This window comes from Chiloscyllium punctatum, chromosome 27 (assembly GCF_047496795.1).
Source record: "Chiloscyllium punctatum isolate Juve2018m chromosome 27, sChiPun1.3, whole genome shotgun sequence".
Lineage (NCBI taxonomy): Eukaryota > Metazoa > Chordata > Chondrichthyes > Orectolobiformes > Hemiscylliidae > Chiloscyllium > Chiloscyllium punctatum.
In genome coordinates this window covers 54,073,277-54,096,275 of record NC_092765.1, presented here as the reverse complement: position 1 = coordinate 54,096,275, position 22,999 = coordinate 54,073,277, and positions in this window count along the sequence as shown.

Genomic DNA, 22,999 nt, shown 5'->3' with positions numbered 1-22,999 from the left:
CCATGCATTCATTTAATCAAACAGACTGCTCTCGTTAATTCAATGTGTGGAGCTTCTTTCATTCATTCAATTTTTAAGTTTATCTCATTCATTCAATGTAACAAACTGCAGGTGTTCATTCAATGAGTAGAGCTTCTCACATTGATTCAATACCACGAGTTTAAGGTTTCGATTCAATGAAACAAATTGCACCCATTGATTTAATGACAAAAAGTGCATGTGCTAATTGAATGAGGGCCTCCAGCTTAAAGTTTTCACTTAATGAAACAAGCTGAAACAATTGAATCAGTCATTCATTTAAACTTCAATCATAGATTCAATGAATCAAACGGTAATCTTAAGTTCAATGAGACAGATCTAACGAACCTTTTTAGTGAAACATACTGCACACATTTATTGAATTTACAGACTGCACGTGTTAACTCAAAGAGTAGAGCTTCTCTTATTTATTCAATATGTCAAGCTTAACTCCTTCATTTAATATAACAAACTGCAATCATTCAATCATTGTGCCAAACTTCAATCATCGATTCAATGAATCAAACGTCATTCATTGATTGAATGAACGAAACTTAACTTATTTATTTAGTGATTCCAAGAGCATGCATCCATTCAATGAATCAAACAGCACTCATTCATTCCATGAAAATATCTGCACATGCTAATCGAATGAGTAGAGCTTTTGCCATTCATTCAATGATACTAGTTGCACGCTTTCTGTCAAAGAAACCAACTGCCTGCATTCATTTCATCAAGCAGATTGCACTTGTTAATTCAATGTGTAGAGCTTCTTTCATTCAGTCAACGTTTCCAGCTTATATCATGCATTCAATGCAACAAACTGCAGGTGTTCATTCAATGAGTACAGCTACTCTCATTTATTCGTTGCCCCTAGCTAAACGTTTTGTTTCAATGAAAAAGCCAGCACTTGTTCATTCAATGAGTAGAGCTTCACACATTGATTCAATACCACGAGTTCAAGGAATCGATTCAATGAAACAAACTACACCCATTCATTTAATGATAAAAAGTGCATGTGTTAATTCAAAGAGTACAGCTTCTCTCATTGATTCATTGTTTCGAGTTTAAAGTTTTCACTTAATGAAACAAGCTGAAACCAGTGAATCAGCCATTGATTTAAACTTCAAACAGTAATTCAATGAATCAATCGGCATTCTTAGATTTAATGAGACAGATGTAACTAACTTATGCAGTGAATCAAACCGCTCACATTCATTGAATGAAAAAGACTGCACGTCTTAATTCAAAAAGTAGATCTTCTCTTTTTTATTCATTATGTCAAGCTTAACTCCTTCATTTAATGTAACAAACTGCAAACATTCAATCATTGTGTCAAACCTCAATCATTGATTCAATGAATCAAACCTTATTCATTGATTCAATGAAAGAAACTTCACTCATTTACTTAGTGATTCTAACAGCATTCATCCATTCAATGAATCAAACAGCACTCATTCATTTCATGAAAAAAGCTGCACATGCTAATCGAATAAGTAGAGCTTTGCCATTCATTTAATGAAACAAGTTGGACGCTTTCTGTCAAAGAAACCGACTGCATGCATTCATTTAATCAAACAGACTGCACTCGTTAATTCAATGTGTAGAGCTTCTTTCATTCATTCAACATTTTAAGCTTATCTCATTCAGTCAATGCAACAAACTGCAGGTGTTCATTCAGTGAGTACAGCTACTCTCATTTATTCGTTGCCCCTAGCTAAACGTTTTGTTTCAATGAAAAAGCCAGCACTTGTTCATTCAATGAGTAGAGCTTCACACATTGATTCAATACCACGAGTTCAAGGAATCGATTCAATGAAACAAACTGTACCCATTCATTTAATGATAAAAAGTGCATGTGTTAATTCAAAGAGTACAGCTTCTCTCATTGATTCATTGTTTCGAGTTTAAAGTTTTCACTTAATGAAACAAGCTGAAACCAGTGAATCAGCCATTGATTTAAACTTCAAACAGTAATTCAATGAATCAATCGGCATTCTTAGATTTAATGAGACAGAGTTAACTAACTTATGCTGTGAATCAAACCGCTCACATTCATTGAATGAAAAAGACTGCACGTCTTAATTCAAAAAGTAGATCTTCTCTTTTTTATTCATTATGTCAAGCTTAACTCCTTCATTTAATGTAACAAACTGCAAACATTCAATCATTGTGTCAAACCTCAATCATTGATTCAATGAATCAAACCTTATTCATTGATTCAATGAAAGAAACTTCACTCATTTACTTAGTGATTCTAAAAGCATTCATCCATTCAATGAATCAAACAGCACTCATTCATTTCATGAAAAAAGCTGCACATGCTAATCGAATAAGTAGAGCTTTGCCATTCATTTAATGAAACAAGTTGGACGCTTTCTGTCAAAGAAACCGACTGCATGCATTCATTTAAACAAACAGACTGCTCTCGTTAATTCAATGTGTAGAGCTTCTTTCATTCATTCAACTTTTTAAGCTTATCTCATTCATTCAACACAACAAACTGCAGGTGTTCATTCAATGAGTACAGCTTCTCTCAATTATTCAGTGCCTCGAGCTAAACGTTTTGTTTCAATGAAAAAGCCTGAACTTGTTAATTCAATGAGTAGAGCATCACACATTGATTCAATACCACGAGTTCAAGGAATAGATTCAATGAAGCAAACTGCACCCATTCATTTAATGATAAAAAGTGCATGTGCTAATTCAATGAGTACAGCTTCTCTCATTGATTCATTTTTTCGAGTTTAAAGTTTTCATTTAATGAAACAAGCTGAAACCAGTGAATCAGCCATTGATTTAAACTTCAAGCAGTAATTCAATGAATCAATCGGCATTCTTAGATTTTATAAGACACGTGTAACTAACTTATGCAGTGAATCAAACCGCTCACATTCATTGAATGAAACAGACTGCACGTCTTAAATCAAAGAGTAGAACTTCTCTTATTTATTCATTATGTCAAGCTTAACTCCTTCATTTAATATAACAAACTGCAATCATTGTGTCAAACCTCAATCATTGATTCAATGAATCAAACGTTATTCATTGATTCAATGAAAGAAACTTCACTCATTTACTTAGCGATTCCAACTGAATTCATCCATTCAATGAATAAAACAGCACTCATTCATTTCATGAAAAAATCTGCACATGCTAATCGAATAAGTAGAGCTTTGCCATTCATTTAATGAAACAAGTTGTATGCTTTCTGTTAATGAAACCAACTGCATTGCATTCATTTAATCAAACAGACTGCTCTCGTTAATTCAATGTGTGGAGCTTCTTTCATTCATTCAATTTTTAAGTTTATCTCATTCATTCAATGTAACAAACTGCAGGTGTTCATTCAATGAGTAGAGCTTCTCACATTGATTCAATACCACGAGTTTAAGGTTTCGATTCAATGAAACAAATTGCACCCATTGATTTAATGACAAAAAGTGCATGTGCTAATTGAATGAGGGCCTCCAGCTTAAAGTTTTCACTTAATGAAACAAGCTGAAACAATTGAATCAGTCATTTATTTAAACTTCAATCATAGATTCAATGAATCAAACGGTAATCTTAAGTTCAATGAGACAGATCTAACGAACCTTTTTAGTGAAACATACTGCACACATTTATTGAATTTACAGACTGCACGTGTTAACTCAAAGAGTAGAGCTTCTCTTATTTATTCAATATGTCAAGCTTAACGCCTTCATTTAATATAACAAACTGCAATCATTCAATCATTGTGCCAAACTTCAATCATCGATTCAATGAATCAAACGTCATTCATTGATTGAATGAACGAAACTTAACTTATTTATTTAGTGATTCCAAGAGCATGCATCCATTCAATGAATCAAACAGCACTCATTCATTCCATGAAAATATCTGCACATGCTAATCGAATGAGTAGAGCTTTTGCCATTCATTCAATGATACTAGTTGCACGCTTTCTGTCAAAGAAACCAACTGCCTGCATTCATTTCATCAAGCAGATTGCACTTGTTAATTCAATGTGTAGAGCTTCTTTCATTCAGTCAACGTTTCCAGCTTATATCATGCATTCAATGCAACAAACTGCAGGTGTTCATTCAATGAGTACAGCTACTCTCATTTATTCGTTGCCCCTAGCTAAACGTTTTGTTTCAATGAAAAAGCCTGCACTTGTTCATTCAATGAGTGGAGCTTCACACATTGATTCAATACCACGAGTTCAAGGAATCGATTCAATGAAACAAACTGTACCCATTCATTTAATGATAAAAAGTGCATGTGTTAATTCAAAGAGTACAGCTTCTCTCATTGATTCATTGTTTCGAGTTTAAAGTTTTCACTTAATGAAACAAGCTGAAACCAGTGAATCAGCCATTGATTTAAACTTCAAACAGTAATTCAATGAATCAATCGGCATTCTTAGATTTAATGAGAGAGATGTAACTAACTTATGCAGTGAATCAAACCGCTCACATTCATTGAATGAAAAAGACTGCACGTCTTAATTCAAAAAGTAGATCTTCTCTTTTTTATTCATTATGTCAAGCTTAACTCCTTCATTTAATGTAACAAACTGCAAACATTCAATCATTGTGTCACACCTCAATCATTGATTCAATGAATCAAACCTTATTCATTGATTCAATGAAAGAAACTTCACTCATTTACTTAGTGATTCTAACAGCATTCATCCATTCAATGAATCAAACAGCACTCATTCATTTCATGAAAAAAGCTGCACATGCTAATCGAATAAGTAGAGCTTTGCCATTCATTTAATGAAACAAGTTGGACGCTTTCTGTCAAAGAAACCGACTGCATGCATTCATTTAATCAAACAGACTGCACTCGTTAATTCAATGTGTAGAGCTTCTTTCATTCATTCAACTTTTTAAGCTTATCTCATTCATTCAATGCAACAAACTGCAGGTGTTCATTCAATGAGTACAGCTTCTCTCAATTATTCAGTGCCTCGAGCTAAACGTTTTGTTTCAATGAAAAAGCCTGAACTTGTTCATTCAATGAGTAGAGCTTCACACATTGATTCAATACCACGAGTTCAAGGAATAGATTCAATTAAACAAACTCCACCCATTCATTTAATGATAAAAAGTGCATGTGCTAATTCAATGAGTACAGCTTCTCTCATTCATTCATCGTTTCGAGTTTAAAGTTTTCATTTAATGAAACAAGCTGAAACCAGTGAATCAGCCATTGATTTAAACTTCAAGCAGTAATTCAATGAATCAATCGGCATTCTTAGATTTTATAAGACACATGTAACTAACTTATGCAGTGAATCAAACCGCTCACATTCATTGAATGAAACAGACTGCACGTCTTAAATCAAAGAGTAGAACTTCTCTTATTTCTTCATTATGTCAAGCTTAATTCTTCATTTAATATAACAGACTGCAATCATTGTGTCAAACCTCAATCATTGATTCAATGAATCAAACGTTATTCATTGATTCAATGAAAGAAACTTCACTCATTTACTTAGCGATTCCAACTGAATTCATCCATTCAAATAATAAAACAGCACTCATTCATTCCATGAAAAAATCTGCACATGCTAATCGAATAAGTAGAGCTTTGCCATTCATTTAATGAAACAAGTTGTATGCTTTCTGTTAAAGAAACCAACTGCATGCATTCATTTAATCAAACAGACTGCTCTCGTTAATTCAATGTGTGGAGCTTCTTTCATTCATTCAATTTTTAAGTTTATCTCATTCATTCAATGTAACAAACTGCAGGTGTTCATTCAATGAGTAGAGCTTCTCACATTGATTCAATACCACGAGTTTAAGGTTTCGATTCAATGAAACAAATTGCACCCATTGATTTAATGACAAAAAGTGCATGTGCTAATTGAATGAGGGCCTCCAGCTTAAAGTTTTCACTTAATGAAACAAGCTGAAACAATTGAATAAGTCATTTATTTAAACTTCAATCATAGATTCAATGAATCAAACGGTAATCTTAAGTTCAATGAGACAGATCTAACGAACCTTTTTAGTGAAACATACTGCACACATTTATTGAATTTACAGACTGCACGTGTTAACTCAAAGAGTAGAGCTTCTCTTATTTATTCAATATGTCAAGCTTAACTCCTTCATTTAATATAACAAACTGCAATCATTCAATCATTGTGCCAATGATTCAAAGAGTACAATGAGCTTCTCTCATTGATTCATTGTTTCGAGTTTAAAGTTTTCACTTAATGAAACAAGCTGAAACCAGTGAATCAGCCATTGATTTAAACTTCAAACAGTAATTCAATGAATCAATCGGCATTCTTAGATTTAATGAGACAGATGTAACTAACTTATGCAGTGAATCAAACCGCTCACATTCATTGAATGAAAAAGACTGCACGACATAATTCAAAATGTAGATCTTCTCTTTTTTATTCATTATGTCAAGCTTAACTCCTTCATTTAATGTAACAAACTGCAAACATTCAATCATTGTGTCAAACCTCAATCATTGATTCAATGAATCAAACCTTATTCATTGATTCAATGAAAGAAACTTCACTCATTTACTTAGTGATTCTAACAGCATTCATCCATTCAATGAATCAAACAGCACTCATTCATTTCATGAAAAAAGCTGCACATGCTAATCGAATAAGTAGAGCTTTGCCATTCATTTAATGAAACAAGTTGGACGCTTTCTGTCAAAGAAACCGACTGCATGCATTCATTTAATCAAACAGACTGCACTCGTTAATTCAATGTGTAGAGCTTCTTTCATTCATTCAACTTTTTAAGCTTATCTCATTCATTCAATGCAACAAACTGCAGGTATTCATTCAATGAGTACAGCTTCTCTCAATTATTCAGTGCCTCGAGCTAAACGTTTTGTTTCAATGAAAAAGCCTGAACTTTGTTAATTCAATGAGTAGAGCTTCACACATTGATTCAATACCACGAGTTCAAGGAATCGATTCAATTAAACAAACTACACCCATTCATTTAATGATAAAAAGTGCATGTGCTAATTCAATGAGTACAGCTTCTCTCATTGATTCATCGTTTCGAGTTTAAAGTTTTCATTCAATGAAACAAGCTGAAACCAGTGAATCAGCCATTGATTTAAACTTCAAGCAGTAATTCAATGAATCAATCGGCATTCTTAGATTTTATAAGACACGTGTAACTAACTTATGCAGTGAATCAAACCGCTCACATTCATTGAATGAAACAGACTGCACGTCTTAAATCAAAGAGTAGAACTTCTCTTATTTATTCATTATGTCAAGCTTAACTCCTTCATTTAATATAACAAACTGCAATCATTGTGTCAAACCTCAATCATTGATTCAATGAATCAAACGTTATTCATTGATTCAATGAAAGAAACTTCACTCATTTACTTAGCGATTCCAACTGAATTCATCCATTCAATGAATAAAACAGCACTCATTCATTCCATGAAAAAATCTGCACATGCTAATCGAATAAGTAGAGCTTTGCCATTCATTTAATGAAACAAGTTGTATGCTTTCTGTTAATGAAACCAACTGCATTGCATTCATTTAATCAAACAGACTGCTCTCGTTAATTCAATGTGTGTAGCTTCTTTCATTCATTCAATTTTTAAGTTTATCTCATTCATTCAATGTAACAAACTGCAGGTGTTCATTCAATGAGTAGAACTTCTCACATTGATTCAATACCACGAGTTTAAGGTTTCGATTCAATGAAACAAATTGCACCCATTGATTTAATGACAAAAAGTGCATGTGCTAATTGAATGAGGGCCTCCAGCTTAAAGTTTTCACTTAATGAAACAAGCTGAAACAATTGAATCAGTCATTTATTTAAACTTCAATCATAGATTCAATGAATCAAACGGTAATCTTAAGTTCAATGAGACAGATCTAACGAACCTTTTTAGTGAAACATACTGCACACATTTATTGAATTTACAGACTGCACGTGTTAACTCAAAGAGTAGAGCTTCTCTTATTTATTCAATATGTCAAGCTTAACGCCTTCATTTAATATAACAAACTGCAATCATTCAATCATTGTGCCAAACTTCAATCATCGATTCAATGAATCAAACGTCATTCATTGATTGAATGAACGAAACAACTTATTTATTTAGTGATTCCAAGAGCATGCATCCATTCAATGAATCAAACAGCACTCATTCATTCCATGAAAATATCTGCACATGCTAATCGAATGAGTAGAGCTTTTGCCATTCATTCAATGATACTAGTTGCACGCTTTCTGTCAAAGAAACCAACTGCCTGCATTCATTTCATCAAGCAGATTGCACTTGTTAATTCAATGTGTAGAGCTTCTTTCATTCAGTCAACGTTTCCAGCTTATATCATGCATTCAATGCAACAAACTGCAGGTGTTCATTCAATGAGTACAGCTACTCTCATTTATTCGTTGCCCCTAGCTAAACGTTTTGTTTCAATGAAAAAGCCTGCACTTGTTCATTCAATGAGTGGAGCTTCACACATTGATTCAATACCACGAGTTCAAGGAATCGATTCAATGAAACAAACTGTACCCATTCATTTAATGATAAAAAGTGCATGTGTTAATTCAAAGAGTACAGCTTCTCTCATTGATTCATTGTTTCGAGTTTAAAGTTTTCACTTAATGAAACAAGCTGAAACCAGTGAATCAGCCATTGATTTAAACTTCAAACAGTAATTCAATGAATCAATCGGCATTCTTAGATTTAATGAGACAGATGTAACTAACTTATGCAGTGAATCAAACCGCTCACATTCATTGAATGAAAAAGACTGCACGTCATAATTCAAAAAGTAGATCTTCTCTTTTTTATTCATTATGTCAAGCTTAACTCCTTCATTTAATGTAACAAACTGCAAACATTCAATCATTGTGTCAAACCTCAATCATTGATTCAATGAAAGAAACTTCACTCATTTACTTAGTGATTCTAACAGCATTCATCCATTCAATGAATCAAACAGCACTCATTCATTTCATGAAAAAAGCTGCACATGCCAATCGAATAAGTAGAGCTTTGCCATTCATTTAATGAAACAAGTTGGACGCTTTCTGTCAAAGAAACCGACTGCATGCATTCATTTAATCAAACAGACTGCACTCGTTAATTCAATGTGTAGAGCTTCTTTCATTCATTCAACTTTTTAAGCTTATCTCATTCATTCAATGCAACAAATTGCAGGTGTTCATTCAATGAGTACAGCTTCTCTCAATTATTCAGTGCCTCGAGCTAAACGTTTTGTTTCAATGAAAAAGCCTGAACTTGTTCATTCAATGAGTAGAGCTTCACACATTGATTCAATACCACGAGTTCAAGGAATAGATTCAATTAAACAAACTCCACCCATTCATTTAATGATAAAAAGTGCATGTGCTAATTCAATGAGTACAGCTTCTCTCATTCATTCATCGTTTCGAGTTTAAAGTTTTCATTTAATGAAACAAGCTGAAACCAGTGAATCAGCCATTGATTTAAACTTCAAGCAGTAATTCAATGAATCAATCGGCATTCTTAGATTTTATAAGACACATGTAACTAACTTATGCAGTGAATCAAACCGCTCACATTCATTGAATGAAACAGACTGCACGTCTTAAATCAAAGAGTAGAACTTCTCTTATTTCTTCATTATGTCAAGCTTAATTCTTCATTTAATATAACAGACTGCAATCATTGTGTCAAACCTCAATCATTGATTCAATGAATCAAACGTTATTCATTGATTCAATGAAAGAAACTTCACTCATTTACGTAGCGATTCCAACTGAATTCATCCATTCAAATAATAAAACAGCACTCATTCATTCCATGAAAAAATCTGCACATGCTAATCGAATAAGTAGAGCTTTGCCATTCATTTAATGAAACAAGTTGTATGCTTTCTGTTAAAGAAACCAACTGCATGCATTCATTTAATCAAACAGACTGCTCTCGTTAATTCAATGTGTGGAGCTTCTTTCATTCATTCAATTTTTAAGTTTATCTCATTCATTCAATGTAACAAACTGCAGGTGTTCATTCAATGAGTAGAGCTTCTCACATTGATTCAATACCACGAGTTTAAGGTTTCGATTCAATGAAACAAATTGCACCCATTGATTTAATGACAAAAAGTGCATGTGCTAATTGAATGAGGGCCTCCAGCTTAAAGTTTTCACTTAATGAAACAAGCTGAAACAATTGAATCAGTCATTTATTTAAACTTCAATCATAGATTCAATGAATCAAACGGTAATCTTAAGTTCAATGAGACAGATCTAACGAACCTTTTTAGTGAAACATACTGCACACATTTATTGAATTTACAGACTGCACGTGTTAACTCAAAGAGTAGAGCTTCTCTTATTTATTCAATATGTCAAGCTTAACTCCTTCATTTAATATAACAAACTGCAATCATTCAATCATTGTGCCAATGATTCAAAGAGTACAATGAGCTTCTCTCATTGATTCATTGTTTCGAGTTTAAAGTTTTCACTTAATGAAACAAGCTGAAACCAGTGAATCAGCCATTGATTTAAACTTCAAACAGTAATTCAATGAATCAATCGGCATTCTTAGATTTAATGAGACAGATGTAACTAACTTATGCAGTGAATCAAACCGCTCACATTCATTGAATGAAAAAGACTGCACGACATAATTCAAAATGTAGATCTTCTCTTTTTTATTCATTATGTCAAGCTTAACTCCTTCATTTAATGTAACAAACTGCAAACATTCAATCATTGTGTCAAACCTCAATCATTGATTCAATGAATCAAACCTTATTCATTGATTCAATGAAAGAAACTTCACTCATTTACTTAGTGATTCTAACAGCATTCATCCATTCAATGAATCAAACAGCACTCATTCATTTCATGAAAAAAGCTGCACATGCTAATCGAATAAGTAGAGCTTTGCCATTCATTTAATGAAACAAGTTGGACGCTTTCTGTCAAAGAAACCGACTGCATGCATTCATTTAATCAAACAGACTGCACTCGTTAATTCAATGTGTAGAGCTTCTTTCATTCATTCAACATTTTAAGCTTATCTCATTCATTCAATGCAACAAACTGCAGGTATTCATTCAATGAGTACAGCTTCTCTCAATTATTCAGTGCCTCGAGCTAAACGTTTTGTTTCAATGAAAAAGCCTGAACTTTGTTAATTCAATGAGTAGAGCTTCACACATTGATTCAATACCACGAGTTCAAGGAATCGATTCAATTAAACAAACTACACCTATTCATTTAATGATAAAAAGTGCATGTGCTAATTCAATGAGTACAGCTTCTCTCATTGATTCATCGTTTCGAGTTTAAAGTTTTCATTTAATGAAACAAGCTGAAACCAGTGAATCAACCATTGATTTAAACTTCAAGCAGTAATTCAATGAATCAATCGGCATTGTTAGATTTTATAAGACACATGTAACTAACTTATGCAGTGAATCAAACCGCTCACATTCATTGAATGAAACAGACTGCACGTCTTAAATCAAAGAGTAGAACTTCTCTTATTTATTCATTATGTCAAGCTTAACTCCTTCATTTAATATAACAAACTGCAATCATTGTGTCAAACCTCAATCATTGATTCAATGAATCAAACGTTATTCATTGATTCAATGAAAGAAACTTCACTCATTTACGTAGCGATTCCAACTGAATTCATCCATTCAATGAATAAAACAGCACTCATTCATTCCATGAAAAAATCTGCACATGCTAATCGAATAAGTAGAGCTTTGCCATTCATTTAATGAAACAAGTTGTATGCTTTCTGTTAAAGAAACCAACTGCATGCATTCATTTAATCAAACAGACTGCTCTCGTTAATTCAATGTGTGGAGCTTCTTTCATTCATTCAATTTTTAAGTTTATCTCATTCATTCAATGTAACAAACTGCAGGTGTTCATTCAATGAGTAGAGCTTCTCACATTGATTCAATACCACGAGTTTAAGGTTTCGATTCAATGAAACAAATTGCACCCATTGATTTAATGACAAAAAGTGCATGTGCTAATTGAATGAGGGCCTCCAGCTTAAAGTTTTCACTTAATGAAACAAGCTGAAACAATTGAATCAGTCATTTATTTAAACTTCAATCATAGATTCAATGAATCAAACGGTAATCTTAAGTTCAATGAGACAGATCTAACGAACCTTTTTAGTGAAACATACTGCACACATTTATGGAATTTACAGACTGCACGTGTTAACTCAAAGAGTAGAGCTTCTCTTATTTATTCAATATGTCAAGCTTAACTCCTTCATTTAATATAACAAACTGCAATCATTCAATCATTGTGCCAAACTTCAATCATCGATTCAATGAATCAAACGTCATTCATTGATTGAATGAACGAAACTTAACTTATTTATTTAGTGATTCCAAGAGCATGCATCCATTCAATGAATCAAACAGCACTCATTCATTCCATGAAAATATCTGCACATGCTAATCGAATGAGTAGACCTTTTGCCATTCATTCAATGATACCTGTTGCACGCTTTCTGTCAAAGAAACCAACTGCCTGCATTCATTTCATCAAGCAGATTGCACTTGTTAATTCAATGTGTAGAGCTTCTTTCATTCAGTCAACGTTTCCAGCTTATATCATGCATTCAATGCAACAAACTGCAGGTGTTCATTCAATGAGTACAGCTACTCTCATTTATTCGTTGCCCCTAGCTAAACGTTTTGTTTCAATGAAAAAGCCTGCACTTGTTCATTCAATGAGTAGAGCTTCACACATTGATTCAATACCACGAGTTCAAGGAATCGATTCAATGAAACAAACTGCACCCATTCATTTAATGATAAAAAGTGCATGTGTTAATTCAAAGAGTACAGCTTCTCTCATTGATTCATTGTTTCGAGTTTAAAGTTTTCACTTAATGAAACAAGCTGAAACCAGTGAATCAGCCATTGATTTATACTTCAAGCAGTAATTCAATGAATCAATCGGCATTCTTAGATTTTATAAGACACATGTAACTAACTTATGCAGTGAATCAAACCGCTCACATTCATTGAATGAAACAGACTGCACGTCTTAAATCAAAGAGTAGAACTTCTCTTATTTATTCATTACGTCAAGCTTAACTCCTTCATTTAATATAACAAACTGCAATCATTGTGTCAAACCTCAATCATTGATTCAATGAATCAAACGTTATTCATTGATTCAATGAAAGAAACTTCACTCATTTACTTAGCGATTCCAACTGAATTCATCCATTCAATGAATAAAACAGCACTCATTCATTCCATGAAAAAATCTGCACATGCTAATCGAATAAGTAGAGCTTTGCCATTCATTTAATGAAACAAGTTGTATGCTTTCTGTTAAAGAAACCAACTGCATGCATTCATTTAATCAAACAGACTGCTCTCGTTAATTCAATGTGTGGAGCTTCTTTCATTCATTCAATTTTTAAGTTTATCTCATTCATTCAATGTAACAAACTGCAGGTGTTCATTCAATGAGTAGAGCTTCTCACATTGATTCAATACCACGAGTTTAAGGTTTCGATTCAATGAAACAAATTGCACCCATTGATTTAATGACAAAAAGTGCATGTGCTAATTGAATGAGGGCCTCCAGCTTAAAGTTTTCACTTAATGAAACAAGCTGAAACAATTGAATCAGTCATTTATTTAAACTTCAATCATAGATTCAATGAATCAAACGGTAATCTTAAGTTCAATGAGACAGATCTAACGAACCTTTTTAGTGAAACATACTGCACACATTTATTGAATTTACAGACTGCACGTGTTAACTCAAAGAGTAGAGCTTCTCTTATTTATTCAATATGTCAAGCTTAACTCCTTCATTTAATATAACAAACTGCAATCATTGTGCCAAACTTCAATCATTGATTCAATGAATCAAACGTCATTCATTGATTGAATGAACGAAACTTAACTTATTTATTTAGTGATTCCAAGAGCATGCATCCATTCAATGAATCAAACAGCACTCATTCATTTCATGAAAAAAGCTGCACATGCTAATCGAATAAGTAGAGCTTTGCCATTCATTTAATGAAACAAGTTGGACGCTTTCTGTCAAAGAAACCGACTGCATGCATTCATTTAATCAAACAGACTGCACTCGTTAATTCAATGTGTAGAGTTTCTTTCATTCATTCAACTTTTTAAGCTTATCTCATTCATTCAATGCAACAAACTGCAGGTGTTCATTCAATGAGTACAGCTTCTCTCAATTATTCAGTGCCTCGAGCTAAACGTTTTGTTTCAATGAAAAAGCCTGAACTTGTTCATTCAATGAGTAGAGCTTCACACATTGATTCAATACCTCGAGTTCAAGGATTCGATTCAATTAAACAAACTACACCCATTCATTTAATGATAAAAAGTGCATGTGCTAATTCAATGAGTACAGCTTCTCTCATTGATTCATCGTTTCGAGTTTAAAGTTTTCATTTAATGAAACAAGCTGAAACCAGTGAATCAACCATTGATTTAAACTTCAAGCAGTAATTCAATGAATCAATCGGCATTCTTAGATTTTATAAGACACATGTAACTAACTTATGCAGTGAATCAAACCGCTCACATTCATTGAATGAAACAGACTGCACGTCTTAAATCAAAGAGTAGAACTTCTCTTATTTCTTCATTATGTCAAGCTTAATTCTTCATTTAATATAACAGACTGCAATCATTGTGTCAAACCTCAATCATTGATTCAATGAATCAAACGTTATTCATTGATTCAATGAAAGAAACTTCACTCATTTACTTAGCGATTCCAACTGAATTCATCCATTCAATGAATAAAACAGCACTCATTCATTCCATGAAAAAATCTGCACATGCTAATCGAATAAGTAGAGCTTTGCCATTCATTTAATGAAACAAGTTGTATACTTTCTGTTAAAGAAACCAACTGCATGCATTCATTTAATCAAACAGACTGCTCTCGTTAATTCAATGTGTGGAGCTTCTTTCATTCATTCAATTTTTAAGTTTATCTCATTCATTCAATGTAACAAACTGCAGGTGTTCATTCAATGAGTAGAGCTTCTCACATTGATTCAATACCACGAGTTTAAGGTTTCGATTCAATGAAACAAATTGCACCCATTGATTTAATGACAAAAAGTGCATGTGCTAATTGAATGAGGGCCTCCAGCTTAAAGTTTTCACTTAATGAAACAAGCTGAAACAATTGAATCAGTCATTTATTTAAACTTCAATCATAGATTCAATGAATCAAACGGTAATCTTAAGTTCAATGAGACAGATCTAACGAACCTTTTTAGTGAAACATACTGCACACATTTATTGAATTTACAGACTGCACGTGTTAACTCAAAGAGTAGAGCTTCTCTTATTTATTCAATATGTCAAGCTTAACTCCTTCATTTAATATAACAAACTGCAATCATTCAATCATTGTGCCAAACTTCAATCATCGATTCAATGAATCAAACGTCATTCATTGATTGAATGAACGAAACTTAACTTATTTATTTAGTGATTCCAAGAGCATGCATCCATTCAATGAATCAAACAGCACTCATTCATTCCATGAAAATATCTGCACATGCTAATCGAATGAGTAGAGCTGTTGCCATTCATTCAATGATACCTGTTGCACGCTTTCTGTCAAAGAAACCAACTGCCTGCATTCATTTCATCAAGCAGATTGCACTTGTTACTTCAATGTGTAGAGCTTCTTTCATTCAGTCAACGTTTCCAGCTTATATCATGCATTCAATGCAACAAACTGCAGGTGTTCATTCAATGAGTACAGCTACTCTCATTTATTCGTTGCCCCTAGCTAAACGTTTTGTTTCAATGAAAAAGCCTGCACTTGTTCATTCAATGAGTAGAGCTTCACACATTGATTCAATACCACGAGTTCAAGGAATCGATTCAATTAAACAAACTACACCCATTCATTTAATGATAAAAAGTGCATGTGTTAATTCAAAGAGTACAGCTTCTCTCATTGATTCATTATTTCGAGTTTAAAGTTTTCACTTAATGAAACAAGCTGAAACCAGTGAATCAGCCATTGATTTAAACTTCAAACAGTAATTCAATGAATCAATCGGCATTCTTAGATTTAATGAGACAGATGTAACTAACTTATGCAGTGAATCAAACCGCTCACATTCATTGAATGAAAAAGACTGCACGTCTTAATTCAAAAAGTAGATCTTCTCTTTTTTATTCATTATGTCAAGCTTAACTCCTTCATTTAATGTAACAAACTGCAAACATTCAATCATTGTGTCAAACCTCAATCATTGATTCAATGAATCAAACCTTATTCATTGATTCAATGAAAGAAACTTCACTCATTTACTTAGTGATTCTAACAGCATTCATCCATTCAATGAATCAAACAGCACTCATTCATTTCATGAAAAAAGCTGCACATGCTAATCGAATAAGTAGAGCTTTGCCATTCATTTAATGAAACAAGTTGGACGCTTTCTGTCAAAGAAACCGACTGCATGCATTCATTTAATCAAACAGACTGCACTCGTTAATTCAATGTGTAGAGCTTCTTTCATTCATTCAACTTTTTAAGCTTATCTCATTCATTCAATGCAACAAACTGCAGGTGTTCATTCAATGAGTACAGCTTCTCTCAATTATTCAGTGCCTCGAGCTAAACGTTTTGTTTCAATGAAAAAGCCTGAACTTGTTCATTCAATGAGTAGAGCTTCACACATTGATTCAATACCACGAGTTCAAGGATTCGATTCAATTAAACAAACTACACCCATTCATTTAATGATAAAAAGTGCATGTGCTAATTCAATGAGTACAGCTTCTCTCATTGATTCATCGTTTCGAGTTTAAAGTTTTCATTTAATGAAACAAGCTGAAACCAGTGAATCAGCCATTGATTTAAACTTCAAGCAGTAATTCAATGAATCAATCGGCATTCTTAGATTTTATAAGACACATGTAACTAACTTATGCAGTGAATCAAACCGCTCACATTCATTGAATGAAACAGACTGCACGTCTTAAATCAAAGAGTAGAACTTCTCTTATTTATTCATTACGTCAAGCTTAACTCCTTCATTTAATATAACAAACTGCAATCATTGTGTCAAACCTCAATCATTGATTCAATGAATCAAACGTTATTCATTGATTCAATGAAAGAAACTTCACTCATTTACTTAGCGATTCCAACTGAATTCATCCATTCAATGAATAAAACAGCACTCATTCATTCCATGAAAAAATCTGCACATGCTAATCGAATAAGTAGAGCTTTGCCATTCATTTAATGAAACAAGTTGTATGCTTTCTGTTAAAGAAACCAACTGCATGCATTCATTTAATCAAACAGACTGCTCTCGTTAATTCAATGTGTGGAGCTTCTTTCATTCATTCAATTTTTAAGTTTATCTCATTCATTCAATGTAACAAACTGCAGGTGTTCATTCAATGAGTAGAGCTTCTCACATTGATTCAATACCACGAGTTTAAGGTTTCGATTCAATGAAACAAATTGCACCCATTGATTTAATGACAAAAAGTGCATGTGCTAATTGAATGAGGGCCTCCAGCTTAAAGTTTTCACTTAATGAAACAAGCTGAAACAATTGAATCAGTCATTTATTTAAACTTCAATCATAGATTCAATGAATCAAACGGTAATCTTAAGTTCAATGAGACAGATCTAACGAACCTTTTTAGTGAAACATACTGCACACATTTATTGAATTTACAGACTGCACGTGTTAACTCAAAGAGTAGAGCTTCTCTTATTTATTCAATATGTCAAGCTTAACTCCTTCATTTAATATAACAAACTGCAATCCATCAATCATTGTGCCAAACTTCAATCATTGATTCAATCAATCAAACGTCATTCATTGATTGAATGAACGAAACTTAACTTATGTATTTAGTGATTCCAAGAGCATGCATCCATTCAATGAATCAAACAGCACTCATTCATTCCATGAAAATATCTGCACATGCTAATCGAATGAGTAGAGCTTTTGCCATTCATTCAATGATACTAGTTGCACGCTTTCTGTCAAAGAAACCAACTGCCTGCATTCATTTCATCAAGCAGATTGCACTTGTTAATTCAATGTGTAGAGCTTCTTTCATTCAGTCAACGTTTCCAGCTTATAACATGCATTCAATGCAACAAACTGCAGGTGTTCATTCAATGAGTACAGCTACTCTCATTTATTCGTTGCCCCTGGCTAAACGTTTTGTTTCAGTGAAAAAGCCAGCACTTGTTCATTAAATGAGTAGAGCTTCACACATTGATTCAATACCACGAGTTCAAGGACTCGATTCAATTAAACAAACTACACCCATTCATTTAATGATAAAAAGTGCATGTGTTAATTCAAAGAGTACAGCTTCTCTCATTGATTCATTGTTTCGAGTTTAAAGTTTTCACTTAATGAAACAAGCTGAAACCAGTGAATCAGCCATTGATTTAAACTTCAAACAGTAATTCAATGAATCAATCGGCATTCTTAGATTTAATGAGACAGATGTAACTAACTTATGCAGTGAATCAAACCGCTCACATTCATTGAATGAAAAAGACTGCACGTCTTAATTCAAAAAGTAGATCTTCTCCTTTTTATTCATTATGTCAAGCTTAACTCCTTCATTTAATGTAACAAACTGCAAACATTCAATCATTGTGTCAAACCACAATCATTGATTCAATGAATCAAACCTTATTCATTGATTCAATGAAAGAAACTTCACGCATTTACTTAGTGATTCTAACAGCATTCATCCATTCAATGAATCAAACAGCACTCATTCATTTCATGAAAAAAGCTGCACATGCTGATCGAATAAGTAGAGCTTTGCCATTCATTTAATGAAACAAGTTGGACGCTTTCTGTCAAAGAAACCGACTGCATGCATTCATTTAATCAAACAGACTGCACTCGTTAATTCAATGTGTAGAGCTTCTTTCATTCATTCAACTTTTTAAGCTTATCTCATTCATTCAACGCAACAAACTGCAGGTGAAAATTCAATGAGTACAGCTTCTCTCAATTATTCAGTGCCTCGAGCTAAACGTTTTGTTTCAATGAAAAAGCCTGAACTTGTTCATTCAATGAGTAGAGCTTCACACATTGATTCAATACCACGAGTTCAAGGAATCGATTTAATTAAACAAACTACACCCATTCATTTAATGATAAAAAGTGCATGTGCTAATTCAATGAGTACAGCTTCTCTCATTGATTCATCGTTTCGAGTTTAAAGTTTTCATTTAATGAAACAAGCTGAAACCAGTGAATCAGCCATTGATTTAAACTTCAAGCAGTAATTCAATGAATCAATCGGCATTCTTAGATTTTATAAGACACATGTAACTAACTTATGCAGTGAATCAAACCGCTCACATTCATTGAATGAAACAGACTGCACGTCTTAAATCAAAGAGTAGAACTTCTCTTATTTATTCATTATGTCAAGCTTAACTCCTTCATTTAATATAACAAACTGCAATCATTGTGTCAAACCTCAATCATTGATTCAATGAATCAAACGTTATTCATTGATTCAATGAAAGAAACTTCACTCATTTACTTAGCGATTCCAACTGAATTCATCCATTCAATGAATAAAACAGCACTCATTCATTCCATGAAAAAATCTGCACATGCTAATCGAATAAGTAGAGCTTTGCCATTCATTTAATGAAACAAGTTGTATGCTTTCTGTTAAAGAAACCAACTGCATGCATTCATTTAATCAAACAGACTGCTCTCGTTAATTCAATGTGTGGAGCTTCTTTCATTCATTCAATTTTTAAGTTTATCTCATTCATTCAATGTAACAAACTGCAGGTGTTCATTCAATGAGTAGAGCTTCTCACATTGATTCAATACCACGAGTTTAAGGTTTCGATTCAATGAAACAAATTGCACCCATTGATTTAATGACAAAAAGTGCATGTGCTAACTGAATGAGGGCCTCCAGCTTAAAGTTTTCACTTAATGAAACAAACTGAAACAATTGAATCAGTCATTTATTTAAACTTCAATCATAGATTCAATGAATCAAACGGTAATCTTAAGTTCAATGAGACAGATCTAACGAACCTTTTTAGTGAAACATACTGCACACATTTATTGAATTTACAGACTGCACGTGTTAACTCAAAGAGTAGAACTTCTCTTATTTATTCAATATGTCAAGCTTAACTCCTTCATTTAATATAACAAACTGCAATCATTCAATCATTGTGCCAAACTTCAATCATCGATTCAATGAATCAAACGTCATTCATTGATTGAATGAACGAAACTTAACTTATTTATTTAGTGATTCCAAGAGCATGCATCCATTCAATGAATCAAACAGCACTCATTCATTCCATGAAAAAATCTGCACATGCTAATCGAATAAGTAGAGCTTTGCCATTCATTTAATGAAACAAGTTGTATGCTTTCTGTTAATGAAACCAACTGCATTGCATTCATTTAATCAAACAGACTGCTCTCGTTAATTCAATGTGTGGAGCTTCTTTCATTCATTCAATTTTTAAGTTTATCTCATTCATTCAATGTAACAAACTGCAGGTGTTCATTCAATGAGTAGAGCTTCTCACATTGATTCAATACCACGAGTTTAAGGTTTCGATTCAATGAAACAAATTGCACCCATTGATTTAATGACAAAAAGTGCATGTGCTAATTGAATGAGGGCCTCCAGCTTAAAGTTTTCACTTAATGAAACAAGCTGAAACAATTGAATCAGTCATTTATTTAAACTTCAATCATAGATTCAATGAATCAAACGGTAATCTTAAGTTCAATGAGACAGATCTAACGAACCTTTTTAGTGAAACATACTGCACACATTTATTGAATTTACAGACTGCACGTGTTAACTCAAAGAGTAGAACTGCAATCATTCAATCATTGTGCCAAACTTCAATCATCGATTCAATGAATCAAACGTCATTCATTGATTGAATGAACGAAACTTAACTTATTTATTTAGTGATTCCAAGAGCATGCATCCATTCAATGAATCAAACAGCACTCATTCATTCCATGAAAATATCTGCACATGCTAATCGAATGAGTAGAGCTTTTGCCATTCATTCAATGATACCTGTTGCACGCTTTCTGTCAAAGAAACCAACTGCCTGCATTCATTTCATCAAGCAGATTGCACTTGTTAATTCAATGTGTAGATCTTCTTTCATTCAGTCAACGTTTCCAGCTTATATCATGCATTCAATGCAACAAACTGCAGGGATTCATTCAATGAGTACAGCTACTCTCATTTATTCATTGCCCCTAGCTAAACGTTTTGTTTCAATGAAAAAGCCTGCACTTGTTAATTCAAAGAGTACAGCTTCTCTCATTGATTCATTGTTTCGAGTTTAAAGTTTTCACTTAATGAAACAAGCTGAAACCAGTGAATCAGCCATTGATTTAAACTTCAAACAGTAATTCAATGAATCATTCGGCATTCTTAGATTTAATGAGACAGATGTAACTAACTTATGCAGTGAATCAAACCGCTCACATTCATTGAATGAAAAAGACTGCACGTCATAATTCAAAAAGTAGATCTTCTCTTTTTTATTCATTATGTCAAGCTTAACTCCTTCATTTAATGTAACAAACTGCAAACATTCAATCATTGTGTCAAACCTCAATCATTGATTCAATGAATCAAACCTTATTCATTGATTCAATGAAAGAAACTTCACTCATTTACTTAGTGATTCTAACAGCATTCATCCATTCAATGAATCAAACAGCACTCATTCATTTCATGAAAAAAGCTGCACATGCTAATCGAATAAGTAGAGCTTTGCCATTCATTTAATGAAACAAGTTGGACGCTTTCTGTCAAAGAAACCGACTGCATGCATTCATTTAATCAAACAGACTGCACTCGTTAATTCAATGTGTAGAGCTTCTTTCATTCATTCAACTTTTTAAGCTTATCTCATTCATTCAATGCAACAAACTGCAGGTATTCATTCAATGAGTACAGCTTCTCTCAATTATTCAGTGCCTCGAGCTAAACGTTTTGTTTCAATGAAAAAGCCTGAACTTTGTTAATTCAATGAGTAGAGCTTCACACATTGATTCAATACCACGAGTTCAAGGATTCGATTCAATTAAACAAACTACACCCATTCATTTAATGATAAAAAGTGCATGTGCTAATTCAATGAGTACAGCTTCTCTCATTGATTCATCGTTTCGAGTTTAAAGTTTTCATTTAATGAAACAAGCTGAAACCAGTGAATCAGCCATTGATTTAAACTTCAAGCAGTAATTCAATGAATCAATCGGCATTCTTAGATTTTATAAGACACATGTAACTAACTTATGCAGTGAATCAAACCGCTCACATTCATTGAATGAAACAGACTGCACGTCTTAAATCAAAGAGTAGAACTTCTCTTATTTATTCATTATGTCAAGCTTAACTCCTTCATTTAATATAACAAACTGCAATCATTGTGTCAAATCTCAATCATTGATTCAATGAATCAAACGTTATTCATTGATTCAATGAAAGAAACTTCACTCATTTACTTAGCGATTCCAACTGAATTCATCCATTCAATGAATAAAACAGCACTCATTCATTCCATGAAAAAATCTGCACATGCTAATCGAATAAGTAGAGCTTTGCCATTCATTTAATGAAACAAGTTGTATGCTTTCTGTTAAAGAAACCAACTGCATGCATTCATTTAATCAAACAGACTGCTCTCGTTAATTCAATGTGTGGAGCTTCTTTCATTCATTCAATTTTTAAGTTTATCTCATTCATTCAATGTAACAAACTGCAGGTGTTCATTCAATGAGTAGAGCTTCTCACATTGATTCAATACCACGAGTTTAAGGTTTCGATTCAATGAAACAAATTGCACCCATTGATTTAATGACAAAAAGTGCATGTGCTAATTGAATGAGGGCCTCCAGCTTAAAGTTTTCACTTAATGAAACAAGC